We start from the raw sequence: 15,640 nt of genomic DNA, 5'->3' as shown, positions 1-15,640 counted from the left end.
TAATCTGCTTGATGATGAAGATCCTGAGTGCTCAGGGGGACCTGGTGGGGGGTTTTAAAGAAGGATGGAGGCTTGCGGGGGGGGGTGTTGCTCTTCTGCCTTGCGCCAATGCAATCACGACTGTCGCTCACCACTGAGCCCAGCAGCGCTCGCAGACCCTCTCTCCTTCACACACACTTCCCCTCTCTTGCTCACTCACTCTCTAATACATGCACACACACTCCACTGCTCACTCAATAGCTCGCTCCCCCCTTCAGTCGTCGTTCTGAAACCGTGCGGACACGCTCCACTTTGGTACAGCTCCTGTGCATTCTCCAGCTACCGCTGCCGTCTTGGCACCTTGCGCAGTGCAAACGCTCATATGCATCTGTTATGGTCCAGCTTGTGCTAAAACTGTACCTAGAGAGCGGGAAAATGAGTGAAAAACACCAAAGAGGAAAGCAGAGTGAGAGCAGGAATTAAAAGGAGAGAAGGGAGCCTGCTCGTGCATAAAGGTGGGAGGACAGTTTGATTCTGTGAACATTTGGATTAAAGTGGCTCCACCTCTGCTCAGAAGTTACCATTAAAGGTAAGTGCATCTTCTCTTCGAGCTATTGTCTCTGTCTCTTTGCATTTCACATGCATTCTTTACAGAAACGGAACTATTACCCAGCAACTCCACAGTCACTTGGTTTGGGTAGTTAATTTATTTCAGAGCTCATTATTTCCTTGGCAAACACAGTTGAAACACTTCTATCTATCAGCTAGTTAAGTGAGATGAAATGTGAATCGGCTAGTGTTCTTGACAGTGTTGTAATGCAGTTTAAGTCAGAGCTCCGCAGACACTTTGGCAGTTGCGTGCCTCTCGTGATTTCTGTCATAGCTTATAGCGTGAAATGATGACTGAAGAAAGCATCGGGAAACACTGAATGTGCTGACCTCATTTATTTGTCTGTGTTCTTTTAGTTCATCCGCACATGAAATAATGTGCAGCTTTTAAGTCAGTGCTCAACACTGATTATCACACTATGTTGTGTCAGGAGGTTTTGGCAAGTTGATCTTAGCTGTGCTTGTGCCACCAAACTGTGAAAAAAATTAAAATAAAGAAATAATTCTCCTCTTACACACTTATGAAAACGAACATTGTATTTAATGTGGACAGCCTTATGTGTTTGACTTAAATGTAACAGATGTTTCACGTCTGTTTACAAGATGCTGTTAAAAGTGTTGAGCGTAAACGCACACAAGGTCTGACGGCTCAATCACAGGCACAAGAGGATACCTTTTGTTTGCACAGAATGATTATCAGCGAAAATAAAATACTAGGACCATTCTTGTGGTGTGGAAGGGGATTAGAGAACAATCTGTGAGGATATCAAAGAGGTTTTTCAAAATGTGATTTATTGAAAAAAACAAGGGATTAAGGATGCAACATTTCCCAGTTACACAGTAGCAGATGCTTTGTCAGATGAGCCAGGTAGGAAGTAGAACAAGAAAATAAAGAGTTGTGTTGTTAGCTTATGTTTTTCAGTCTTGATTTAGTAATCCCACTGAAAGTTGTAATTGTATTAGGCATGGATATCTTGTGTGAACAAGCGGCAGCCACATTGAGCAGGATAAACTAAATCCACTTTTTGGAATTTTGAAGCCACGTGAATCCCAAAGAACAATCAAGATCACTCATTTCCCATTCTCAGTATGTGCAAAGTTATTGCAGTCTCACTATAGAGATGCCATGTGAATTCTAAAAGAGCTTTTCAGTCAATCTCATCCTCACTTACTTATCAGATAAAATAAAGGAAATAAATAAATAAGCCTTTACCTTTCACTGCTTTAGGCATATCTAATGTAACTCACTTTAGTGTCAGAGGCACTGAGTCCTCTTATCAGCATTCAGCTGAAAACACCTGCTTTGGAATAATCAAATAACGCTCCAAGGAGTCCACTTCCAGACGAAAAGAGAAGCTGGACCCTTTGAGTACACAGAGGCTACTGTGCAGAAAATGAGCATTCAGGGCATGCAGCCACCGACCACTCAGGTATTATAACTGCATTAGAGGGCATAAATGAGGAGACATGCAATATGTTTGTGGTTATCAAGTGACAACGAAGTTACTGATAGACTCGGATGCGTATGATGGCAATAATTTCCCCCCTATCCGATGATATGAAGAGCTAGAAGAAAACTAAGATAACTTGCAGATTTTCTTTACTTGTAAATAAATGGCAGAATTTTGCATCCTTGATCTTGTCTGCTGTTGTTGCACATGTTCAGCGCTGCCCTTGGTGGATGAGAGTCCTGGAAAAGGACAGAACATAGTATCCTATATCAATGCACAACACTAAACAGCGTTAGGTCACATTGCCTTGTTACACACTGTTCCACATCAACTTCTAATTACAAAGATTTCTAAAATTCTGTTTCTAAAAACTGTTTTTGATCCTGTTAAGCAACACTTTAAAGCTCTTGGTGTAATGAATACGGCCTGAAGAAAATTTGAAATGCCAAAATTAAGTATCCATTGCCATCACATGCAGACAGATGGAGATCAACCAAAGCAAGACCACATATCTAGGCCAATGAAAAGTCAACCAGCTCCTTATACCTTTCTCTGCACTTTGTCCATGTAAATTTAATGGCAAGTCTAAGTGGTCTGTGGTAAATTACAACATACGTCTACTAAACTGTCATCACATCTTCGGATCTGCTGCTCTGTTTGATTAGAGAGAGCTGTTATTTATAGATAGTCTGCAGCCTTTACCGTAAGCAGAACTCCAGCGATCAGTCATACGGATATGCCACCTATCACTGCATTTTTAAGTGAGTGTCCATCAAGGGCCTCGGTGCTTAAATGAAATCAATACTTGAGATTATTTGGATCTCCAGACTCTCTTTACCTTGGGCTCTTCACTCTCCGCCCCCCACTCAGTGGACTCATTTTGACATCATTCCGCTCTAAATGAGGTGTGTCGGAGTGTGTGTGTATGTGAATCTCTGTGTGCATGAACGTGAGCACTAAAGTGCATCTGTCTTTGTGCATTACTGTAGCGCCATAAGATGCAGTAAGCTGTCAGAAACTTGCTTCCACTCTTACAAGCATCTGAATGCTAATCAGACAGTGATTTGCCCATTCTGTCTGCGCTCTTACAGCCAATCTCAAAAGAAACTATTGTAACGCACTTTGTGTCAGGCGGCAATTTCTCCGACAGCGAGCAACATTTGGCAAAGACCCCTGCAGACCTCTACGACCAGGCCCTCCATGGCTCTCAGACAATCATCGGCAACAGTCCTAAACATCTCAAATTAAAGTCTTACAGTGATGGATGACTCTCAATCTCCTGGAGATATTGCACACGCTTCTTGTCTGAATGATGGGCAACTCCTCTCCACTCCACTTAGCAATTATTTATATAGATTTGTCTGTGTTCATTTGTCAGTTTTTCAGACATGGCATTCCTTCCTCTCTGGAAGAAATACCCTGCAGATGTAAAAGCTCAAACTCTGCAGCCTACTGATTCCGAGCATTTTTCTGGAAAACAAACTAATACAACTTCCCCTGTGGTATGCGTATATTGTCTGAAACGGCGATGAAAATAGATGTAGGAAGGATGCCGTTACCTGACGATACCATTTTACACTGAGTACACTACTGTTTTGCCCAGTGAAAAGACAAAGAAGTGAGCTCAGTGTGTAGCTCTGTGTCAGATAAAAGGTGAGGCAGGTCCTCTGAGACTCCACTGTGCAGAGTTTGAACACTGATTATTACTCATATCTGAGCACTGCTGTGGCTTATCTTAGAATGCCCACTGTTAAAGGGGCTCAAGGAAAACAACAGCAATTAGACATTAGTCAGCTGCTTTCACATATTTTTGTTCAACAAATCCACTTCAGTTCACAGCCATCCCTTTCAAAGATCTCTCTCAAGTGAGGTCAGCTTATCGCTTCCCCTTTTGTTCAATAAAAAATCATAAATAAAGTAAAGTCGCTGTGAATACTGCATGCAGTCTTAAAATATCTAAACGACCCTGGTGCTTTTTTGCCGTTGAGTATATTTGTACCATCCCTTTGAGGAATTCACCACAGATTCTAAGCCAATAGTAAGCACGAGCAGTTTTGGTCATAACATCACTTGGGGCTGTGCATAGGCACAAGTACAAATGAATGATGGAGAGTGTTTCTTTGCCAAAGCATTTCCATTACTGTTTACAAAGTTTTTTCTTTGTTGTGCTTCCGTATTATGAGAGCAGGTTTCCACTGCATGCCAGTTTCACAAAAACAGGCAATTAGGAGGTTATATGCAATCTCCACCCTTTGCATTTGTGATGAATAGGTTTCGATCTGACACGCACTTAATCATCTGGACCTATACGAACAATAAACAGTCATCTCTGGCTGGACTCAACTCCACAGTCTTAAACACAACCTCACCAGCCCCCATTGGCAACTTGGGAAAGATTTCCTGTCACATAGGTGAATGACTATTAGTTTAGTGACCCTGGAGGTAAAGTGAGATTGTAATGATTTCTAGAGAGGGTGCCAGGGGGCTTTTCATTACTGGGGCTGAGCAGGACTGCAGGAAAGTGTAAGGTAAAAACAAATGTGGAATACTCAGGTCTGGTTAACTGATCAAATCTTGCAGATGTCTTCAAGGCCCTTAGTTTGTGCTTTTTCTGTATAACTTTACTTGGTCAATACATGTTTCATTTGAGCTAGGGTCTTTAAAACTTCAGTATGTGTGTTACGTGGCAGTCCATCAGTTAATCCTTCATTAATGATCAGATGACCACTGAGCTGCAGTGCTATTTATAGAGTTTGACATTACAGCTGCAATGACTGATTCTGATTGTCATTTCATCTGCAGTTTATTCTTGTTCATGATTACTCATATATCTAAGGGTCCATAACACACACTTACTCATACTTAGTCTTATATTTAGTTCAAAAACCAAAAAATTCAAACAAACATTTTTAGATTCAACACTAAATCCAATAAATGTTTTTTGGTTGACGAGTTGAGTCATTCTGTCGTAACTCAACATCCTAAATATTTATTAATGTATACAAAAAAAAACATTTTGAATCTGTTTGTTTGAAAGGGAGGGGGTGAAATGTTTAACCTTCCTTTAACACCACTGAATACTTAGCAATTTAAGGTTTAACATCACACCATATGGTCACATCTTGTTGCTAAAAATATGCTGTGTTATGTGAACAAATAAAAAGCAGTGGTTGTGCTGCTCTTTGGGATACATATGTTGGCAAAAGCATTTAATTTTTTCCTATTTTAAAGAAGCCTCTGAAATTAATTTCATCTTCTATTGTAAGTCACATAATTTTTTTTTCCTTTTATTCATGCATGTCCAAAATCATCTTTGTTTCATTAAAAGGAAAAAGGCGGTCTTTAAATGACACAATTCCCTGTGCTGCAGACACCAACTTTCTGTGAAGTACCTCTCACATAGGACATTTCCCATTTTGCTTAACACACTTGAGCAGGCTACCCTCCCTGGCATATAGACTGCTATTAGTGCAGTGTGCAGCATGAATGTTTTAGTCTATTTCCCTTCTGTTCAGTAATCCTATCACAGTACCTCACACTATATTCACGTATTATCAGTCTAGGATACTTTGGTGAATACAGAAGGAAGATTTATGGTTGTAAAAGAAAACTTTGCTCAACAGCTAAAGGTGTGCCAACAAACTGACAGAAGATGGAGGATATAGACACACTTCGTACTGAATGTGAGTTATATTAACTGGGGCGTTATTCCAAGTCTGTGTGGAAATAATGGCTTGCATAGGTGCTAAAGTTTTATTTGAAATATGTACAACTGGAAGTTGCTAATGTGGTATCTCATTCTATTATTATCGAGGCAGACTATTAGGCCTCTGTTCTACCAAGTGGAATAGAATGGCAGCAGGTGGCTGATACTAAAGCTTACCGCTAAACTCAGTTGGACATGAAAAACCAGTCTGCTCATTTACATTACTGTCATGATCTGAGCTTATATTAGAATTTGGTATGTTGCTTGCTGCTGATGAGGTCAAATCTATGTTACAAGTCTGTAAAAAGTTACAAAGCTTAATCTATCAAATGCTAAACAGGGTCTCTTTTAATATACTATTTCCTCAAACTTTATTGAACTACGGGCAGCAGAGGGATATGCTAATAGTGTCAGTGAAAGTTGGCTCAATCAGTTAATGTCATGGTAAAAAGAGCAAATAGCATTGTCATCAATTCCCTTCACATAATTTCTACTATTTCCAAATTAAATTATCTAAAAAACACAGGAAGATTTTTTTTAAGGAAACTATATCAGTTACGAGACTGACAGTAATCCAGTACAAATTCTGCCAATTGTATCCTGCAAAAAAATATTCAAGTCCATTAAAAAAATTTTGTTGGAACAAAACAATCTTACTCTTAAGTGTGCTCTCCAATGAGAGTGTAAGGACAAAGAAACACTTCTCTCTTTATTCATTCATGCTTATCTTCAGACAAATGCACTTGTGGAAAATGTCACCGAGGAGATATGGGACACTGTTGACTATTTTAGTTTTTTCATTGAGAAGAGTGCCGGTCTAACATAAAATTACCCATTCACACCCTCTACACCTAAATTACTGTGACTCTTAAGGACATCTTTTTTTGTGTGCAGGGTTTTTAACTTAACAGCTTACCATTTTGCCCTTATGGTTTATATAAACCGTGAACCAGGAAAATGATAAAGCGTAGCACTTCTTCCATTAAATAGAATAAGAAATCATCCTGACAGACCCTAGGATCTTGGACTAGGAGAGTCTTCTCATGATCAAGACTTCTTCAAGGTCAGCATGATCGCACTTTCTTGGAGTGCGCAGCACTTGTGATGAATAGGACACAGCGTTTGGGGGAGAGGACGCGAGGATCAGGGGAAAAGAGTGATGAACATTCAGGAGGTTAATGTATTGCGTTTACCTGCAAATGGAGGCCAACGAGAGTTGTGCACATCTTAGTTGTGACCAAGTATGAAACAGCAAGTCCTGACTTCCTTATTTAACTATTGATATAATCAGATTCACAGGCAGTCAACTCTATATAGGCCACTGAATATATCTGCTGTACTTGAATGATTTCTTAAGAATTTAGTTACCCTTTAGATTCAAGTCACAAGAATAGCCAAGAGTAAAAGTTAATCAGCTGGTTATTACATGTAATTAATCATTTAAAATATCACCACTATTTTATGTAAGTTGAGGGCTACACTTATTTTTAATTACAAATGAATGAATGAATGAATGAATTAAGAAAGAAAGAGAAAATATGGATAGATAGGCAGAAATAAGAGAAAATTACACTAAAGTAAACATGCTGGGCATCACTGGGGCCAGTGGGCTGACGACCATTGACTCGACCTCTAAGGCCACCCAAGTTGCTTAAATGTGACTGGATCAGAAGAACTGCAGGATGCGTAGTGCTGCCTGCACATACGTTTAAGCTTGATGAACCCCAGCTGGTTCGTCTGGGTATGGATGTCTAAGGTTGAGAGACAAGGGATGCTCTACAGTCCAAAGGAGACATCACAGATGTGTCCACATACATCAAGGTGACATGCATCGAAAGCACACTGAAAGAAGAAGGCTGCCTTACTCTGGAGAGTAGAAACAAGGATTTAATTTGCATGAAACGGAGCAAAAAACAAAAATGACCATTTAAAAATGAGAGAATCTGAATACGTAGCCTGAATTTGAATGATTCCAAGCTTTGGTTGTTATGAAAAAGAAACAAACAACTCATCATACCTCTAAATGGTTGCTGTGACTAGAGCCAGGTAGCAATATGGACCAGTACAGGGCCATACAGAAAAGAAGCAGGAGCACACAGTGGGGTAGCAATGTTTAGTAATAGTTTGATTATCTGGAATTACATGGTAGTGTGGATGCCAATGATTCTCCACTAGTTTTTGTGTCCAGTATTTGTAGCTTTGATGAGCCGTGGGTATTGCATGTGTTAGTCCATTCAGGCAGCATGGGCACTGCACCACCTTCCACAGCCTGTATCTAAAATGATCCAATGCACTTCTAAAGGTTTTGTTCATTGTGACATTTAAATTTTTTTTACTATCTTATTGATAGTAAGGTGATAGTTTAAGATGGTACGTCACCTTACTATCTTATTGAATTGAATCTTGTTGAATTATCACTGAGTTGGAAAATTAAAATTTACTACCAGAGAACGTTTCTTAGGATGAACAACTACTTTAATGAAAATTTATGTTGTAATGTATGCTGCCTCATTAAGTGGTAAATTACCTGTGTCTCGGAGTGTTAATGTGTGTTTTGTTAATACCAGGTATCATCAAAGTGCAGGTACTCTTACATACTATTGAACTTTCCAGGGTCCAGTTTTATGGTACTTCATCTGAGCTGAGCTATGAGTAAGACAAAGCTAAATTGAAAACATCGCCCCAAAGGCTCGGGCCTCTGAATTTGACAGCTGTGACCTAGCCTGCTGAGTTTTCCTGATGAGCGTAAGTCCGTTGACTTCATTGTGTAGAAGATAAACAACTATGTGCTCAGTCGCCGCTGTGCAAGCAAGGCCGTCTCCACACCCCATTTCTTATTGTCTCCACAATCCTCTGGAACTGACAAATCTATCTTTCTTATACAGACCCATAAATCACTTGAGTTATGTTTTAGTAACAATAGAACATAGTTTTTAAAAATACAACTTTCAGTGATGAAAACTGTTGTTCGACAGTGTTCTCGGACATTACACAGGGATTCATGTCTTCTGTTTTTCATCTGTATGTAGGGGCTGTCAGTAACCCACCCCCCCTAAAAAATCTCACTTCTTGGTGTGTTATCATGATTATTTTTGCTGATAAATTCCATTCAAACCCTTCTTTCTACATTAACCTATGTTACAGTATTAGCAAAAACATATTTTCCTTGTCAAAGCTAAGATTCGCTCCTCATAAATCGTGTATTTTCAGGAACAAAAAGCATCCCTTGCATTGCTTTTACTGAACTAACTCTGACAGAAGAAATCTACCCATGTCTTTAAAAAAGTGAATGTTTTATGTTTGACATTGAATATTTTACCAACGTTTAGTGGGGAAAGGCTCACTAACGTCATAGGAAAATGCTATGACTGAGGAGACAAATTTTTTATGCTGTTGCAGATGTGTTTTAAAAGTATTGAACACATCATATGAACAACTAGTTAAACAGAGATTCACACTGCACTCACACAGCAGCATGTGTTCAGTGTGGAGGTTTTTCACTGCAAGTCAGCAGGACCCAAATCTCTCAGTTTTTAATATCTGCACGCTGAGAATATGCTGTGGAAGAACAACCATCAAAACATTTGGTGCAACAAACTTAATTTGAAAAACAGCTTCTTTCTGCTGAACTTCCCCAATTTAAAGCTAACAAAGCAGCTAAAATTAAAGCTTGTGAAAACCATCTTTTACTGGTGTCAGCAATTAAAAAAATGGACAGAAATCACCTCTTTACCATTACCAGAATTAAAAATGCTTTTTGAATGTTGTGTTACAGTAATGACGCAACCTGCTAAAAGGTAGTTTGTAGTTTTTAATGATACCGTTCTGTAATCCTGAGCACTTGGTGTATAATATCATCAAAAACAAAGTGTCCCTTTAGAAATATATGCTTATCAGTGTGTCACTGTGTGGAAAAACTCATTGCATGGATAATGTGTAATGTACAATAAGCAGTGTATGTGTGTTTAAGTGTAAATGGGTGAATAATAAAAAAAACCCAAATATAATAAACCACTTTGTGGAGCCTAGATGAGGTTAAAATGCCATTTACCATTTTACAAAAGTTATTTTCAGTGTAGTCAGTCCTACTTTTTTAAATAAGATTAATAATCATAGTTTAGAATGCGTAACGTGCTAACGAACTTGAATTTCCTTTTAGAAAACAAGCATGTAGTACAGTTACAACACGCTAGAATGTGTATATGCGGCTCTTCAAACAGCAGTACAAAGATTTACTCAGTGTACTTCACTCCTGCAGAAATTCCTTTATCTTTTACCTCAAAGAAATATAATTACAACATTCTGCAGATGTTTTGGGGTGAGCGGTGATTACGTCTCCACATGCTGCTCATGATAACCACGTAAAAATGAATAAAAAAGACAAATAACTGCTACATGAGACTCATTCAGGAAGTGCATGGATGATCTGCTATCTTATCATATGAACATGAATTACATAATTAACAGCTGCTCGGGGGAAATCGTGATTTGATGGTTGGAGCTGCTGGAAAAGGGTGCAGCACAGAGTCACCACATTAGGCAGATGATGCCTCACAGTAGCTGTTCAACAAAACCTAATCGCTTTTTCCCCGTGTTATAGAAATCCATGGGTAGAGACTTTTTTGCAATTAAGCAACCGACTGTCACTGAGATAAGTTTGGCACGATTATGCTCAATTTATTTTCCAGCACTGAATGAATGCAATTTCTACTCATTTAAATCCTATCACATATTAACTTGTACAGGCCTCTATCAGGCACAATATTAAAGCCACTTACATGAGCTGTGGAGAACAACTGTGATAATCTCTTTAATATGCAAATTTCTGAAAGGAAAACCTGAGTCCTGGCATCCATGTAGATCTTACTTTTACAAGTACCACCCACTTGAAAGTTGGTGCAGACCATGCACACACATCCCCAAGGCAACAATACTCCCTGATAGCAGCTACTTCCTCCCGCAGAACAATGCGCCCCACCACAGTGTGGAAACTGCTCAGGAATGGCTTGTGGAACATGACAAACAGCCTAAGGTGTTGACCCAGCTTCCCAACTCCCCAAATCCAATCAAGCAATATGCCAGAACAAACACTACCCACAGAGGCCTCGTCCAATACCAGCGTCCTGGTCCCAGACATCATAGAAACCCTCAGCAGAGGTCCCGAGCACATGCCCTGAGGGGTCAGAGCTATTTTTTTTGGCACAAGAGGAACCTAAACAACAGTAAACTGTTTTTGAAGTTATGGTTGACATCTTTGTTTAGAATTTTATTACTGTTACTTTTCACACTGAAATAAACAGAGTGCATCTGAAAAGACAGATTATGATTAAAACATAACACATTTTAGGAGTCTGTCTATAGAATTCTGTCTCAGCTACACATGCTGTGATAAAGACTAGAGCCAGACAAATGCAACCAAGTATAGAGACAAAGAAAGAAAAGCATCCCCCTTCATTTCCTAAGCATACACCTGTGCATACCGTAGAGCCTGCAGTAAATGATAGCTTTGAAAAAAAACTATGTATATGATAGTTATGTGTTCACTGCACCTCAAAGAATTATGAATGAACAGATTGTATTTTTCCAAAGAAGATTTACCCAGTCTTAAGAAATTCACATTAATCTTCTCCAGTTAGGGCAATAGCTTTTTCAAAGTTTACTTGCTAACTGGAACTGAATAAAGTAGAGGAGATAAAATGCAGAATGTGAAGTTATTCATGAGCCTTTTTATACCCATTGACTCGATCTATTCAATATTTCAATACAGCTTGCAAAGAATGAACTACAAATAGAAAGAGAGCGAAGGAGAAAGTTCCTCCCTGCGGGACTTTTAGGGCCAGTACTGTTGTCACACAGAGTAAAGATATTATAATATCTGAAATATTGAATAGTCATTCCTAAAACCCAACCAGTGCAGCATCAGGTTCCCATTTCTAAATGTCAACAAATGCATCCCTCTATATATTATGCAGTAAATATCCTCTTATCAGTTTAATACAAATATTGTAATGGTTTTCATTAGCCTCCTCACAAAAAAATAAAATCACGACACACCATTGAACCAGAAACCAGTGCTTGTCAGTTAAAACTGACACCGACCATCAGACTCCGCTAACATTTACTCCTCCACTCAGTCCATGAAATAAATGTGTTCCATCCTCTTCTCATCAGTGTGACCCATGAAACTGCAGTGCATCATCCTCAAAAGTTCTTCCTACATTTTTGTATGCTGTGCCATTATGTACCATTGAACCAAGGAGACAGAGCCATTACAGAAAAGTCTCATTCTTAATCTGGGATATTGCTTTCTCATTATTCTCTCCCCCCTGGCCTCTTGTGTGATAACTGTTTGATTAAGGCAGTTATGTCACTTGAGAGCCTGCAAGAACCCACCTTTTAATATTACCTGGCTGACTCATTATTCCAGCCCTGCTTGAGGCTAATAATGTTGAACTGTGATGCTTGATTACAAATGCTGATGAGCCCTCTGTGACAGCACTCAAAGTAGCCTTCGAAACTTGAAATAATTAGATATTAATCAAATAAACAATATGAATTAATTTCTTTAACACCACATACTGAAAGCCTTTTTTGTTTTAATAGGAGGTGCCCTGATTAATTCTGCTATTCACTTCTTCTGTTGTTCTATTCTAATGTAGGCTAGGTAGGTGGCATGCTCTATACCTGTATGGCCTGTGCCTCTCAAAACTCCCTCAGCTGCATAGGAACAGTAATCTACTGTGTCACACCTTCAACAATGCTTTGATTAAACACTCTGGAAATATAGCTCACATACCTTTAACTAAGTGCTGAAAAACACTGCTGTTTAAACAGCTCTCTAAATGCCTTGGAGGTCAGATCCCTCCAGTTTAACAGTTAGGCTCAGTTGAGGGTCCATTAGATTATCTGTGATTTGAGATAGGAGCTTGACAGCCTGAAAAAAACAAGAATCTCGAGAAGTAGGAGAGGCATGACAGTGAAAATCTGCTCAGAGACAGAAACTCTCAAAGGAACAGATTATCCAAGAATAAATAAAGAAACATTCAACTGGCTTGTTATTTGCTGATACAATCTGTATTATATTTTAGACAAGCATCAAATGTATGGGCCACGCAGGCACACTGAGCAAAGACACTTAAAGGTAAAAACTAAAAAAAAACACCCTACTTCTTTTTAATTGAAAGCACATCACCGTTGCCTTTCCTAATGCTCTCTGTCAGCTCTGTGCCTCGTATTGTTTTCGGTAATCAGAGTCAGATGACAGCAGACAACGGAGGTGGCAAAGAAAGAAGCTCCCAACCATTTCAAAGAGATAATCCCACAGAGCAGCCAACTCTTATTTGCACAAAAGGTAGCACAGGTTAAAGTGGACCTTTTCGCAGGTACTTATCTGCGAGTAATATCACCCAGCAGTGCAGAGTGCAACGCTGCAAACATCAATAGCTTGCAGTGAAAATTGCTAAAGGGGAGGTAGATGGGATTCTATGAGGCGTATCATTATATCACATGCTGTGGTCACTGAGAGCCACCTAAGGCAAAATCCTAAACACTCTCTTCTACTTGCATTACTGTGATCATCATTAATTAATTAGATCATTATTGCAACAAATTTCCAGTGTGTGCAATGTGCATGATAGCCCATTAGCTGAAACAATGTGATTCGAACACTGGCTTTCGAACGCTGGAAAAGTCAATGAATGGCTTTTGTGGAAAGATTTATTCCTCTGTTTGTGTGTAAACGCATCTTACATAAAACAGTTGGCACACTCTCTATTCAATTTCAAAGTGGCATTTGCAGCCATGAACACGTGTACACACAGACACGGCAGTGAGCATGACCATTAGACTAGTACATAAATAGATTGAAAACACAAACACCCATTAGGATAACCAATGTGATGATCATAACTATACATCAGTGAGCTCCAACCCTAATGCTTTTTGAGTTTATCTTTGCCCCGATAATGAGACTCAGCTTAATGTGACTCTCTGTGTCTAATAACCCATAACGTCATGAAAGAAATATTTGCTTTGTCTCTCATATTCTACTTTTATTTTGCAGCACAGTTGAGCAGAAAATACACTACATACAGGAATAAAGAAAGATGAAATAGAGTGAGGTGGCCTGGTGGCCACAGCATGGTAACCTGGTATAAGGTACCACCCTCCTCCCCTAGTGACCGGAGATCATAGAGTTCAACTGCTTCATTTTAGGTTCACTGACTTGGCAAAACGCAAAGTTTAATGGAATTAGGTTCAGAGTGATTTGTAGTGAGGCTTTGTTTCAAGGATATTGCTCCAATAAAAGGAAAAAGCCAGGCTGTCATACTGAAATTATATTCTCCAGATGGCTCACACCACATATAGGTACATAAAGATACCTTGCAGATAAAGTATGAATAAAGAATAAGTGAGATATGTGTCTTCAACCTCTCAGTACCATGGATGTTGCTCTTACTTAAAATCAGTTTATAGCCACCTACAACAATTCGGTTTAAACAGTTGTCTCATGAACCAAATTCCACAGGTTTCATCCATAAGACTGTGACACAAAATGAAAGCAAGTATTTCACAGTGACTGCTTATATGAGCACAGCAAGAACAAAAATATACATGTGTGTTACGGACAGTTCTGCTGCACTGATGTCCTCAACTCCACCTCCAAAAAAACCTGAAAGTTTGGCTTCTGAATGTTTCCAGATAAGTTCATAAAGGCACATGAGACAGACAACTGAAGATCAGCACTGAAATGTGAGACGTGTTCTCCGCCTACCAAAGTAGCGTAAATCTCATTGGAAAATTATGACTGCTTGTATATCATGCTTCATTTTGGCTGCGATGCCTGCAGATGTTTCCAAGAAAGAATGGATCAGCTGGCATCTGTACTCCACAAAATGTTTACACAAAACAGTACAGGATCAGTTCCTTGTTCCTTGATGTAGTGTATGAATTTATAAACAAGAGGGGAAGTACATGTTTATTCATGCTGTAAGGTTCAGATATAGTCAGAATTATAGGATGCAAATATTACACCTCAATACTTTAAAATGCAGACATAGCCCTACTTTCCCTGATACAGGTATCATCAAACACCCATAGCAAGACATAGAGTACCACGATCAGCCATGCAGGCTCTGTCTGGCTGAAAATTGGTGCTTTCTGAACACTTTTCCTTTCACTTTTTGAGGGGGCTTGTTTTATTGGAAGGATGAGATGAAAGGGTAATAAAAGTGCAAACAGTTACCAAAGAGTTGTTGTCACTTATCAAATAAACCTGAGACAATTTCACCTGAGACAAAAATGTGCTGTGCCAACAGTCTGACACCCAGAACTGGAGAGATTATTGATTTTCAGACCCCAGAGGCATTTTGTTTAGCTATCCACACTGCAGCCTCCACAAATAATGTAAAATCTATAAAAATGCAGGGTTCAGAAAATCTAACTCGTCTAGATAATTAAAACCAATACAAGTAAAGATTCATATTCTTGGCTAATACTGGCCCACTACTGGTGTCGAACACAGTTTTGACAGAAAGCCTGGCCTGGCTCCATCAGCATGAAAACAGTCTGCTTAACATGCACTTTGTCTGAGACTGACTTTTTTTTTCCTTCTCTAAATTGTTCATAATCATGTATACTCAAGTTCCCCCATACATAGACTACTGGATTATGATCACAGTTTGAGTTTTGACTCAACAAGTGGGGCACACAACACAATCTACTCATATCATGATCCTCAACATGGAGTGCCTTATAAGCTTGACCATATTTAATCCATAGATCTAAAATGGGAGCTTTAATTCATGAAGCTATTGTTCTTTTTTTTGTTGTTGTTCTGGAGACTGTGCCGACTTTCCTAAAATAAAATGCCACATGTCAATATTCAATCCATGCG

General features: G+C 39.1%; 1 protein-coding gene across 1 annotated transcript in view; it reads left to right on the top strand.

Moving 5' to 3' along the window:
• Positions 1-477: 477 nt before the first annotated feature.
• LOC140284824 (cadherin-12-like) overlaps positions 478-15,640 on the top strand; it is a 97,780-nt gene continuing 82,617 nt past the window's right edge. The window contains exon 1 of the mRNA XM_072378824.1: positions 478-568. The gene's annotated coding sequence lies outside the window, so the exon portion shown is untranslated. The remainder of the gene's footprint in view (positions 569-15,640) is intronic.

The sequence above is a fragment of the Leuresthes tenuis genome, unplaced genomic scaffold (genome assembly GCF_036924035.1).
Source record: "Leuresthes tenuis unplaced genomic scaffold, fLeuTen1.0.hap1 SCAF_24, whole genome shotgun sequence".
NCBI classification, from domain to species: Eukaryota; Metazoa; Chordata; class Actinopteri; order Atheriniformes; family Atherinopsidae; genus Leuresthes; species Leuresthes tenuis.
Note: the sequence above shows the minus strand (reverse complement) of the source record. Positions and strands in the feature narration are given on the sequence as shown.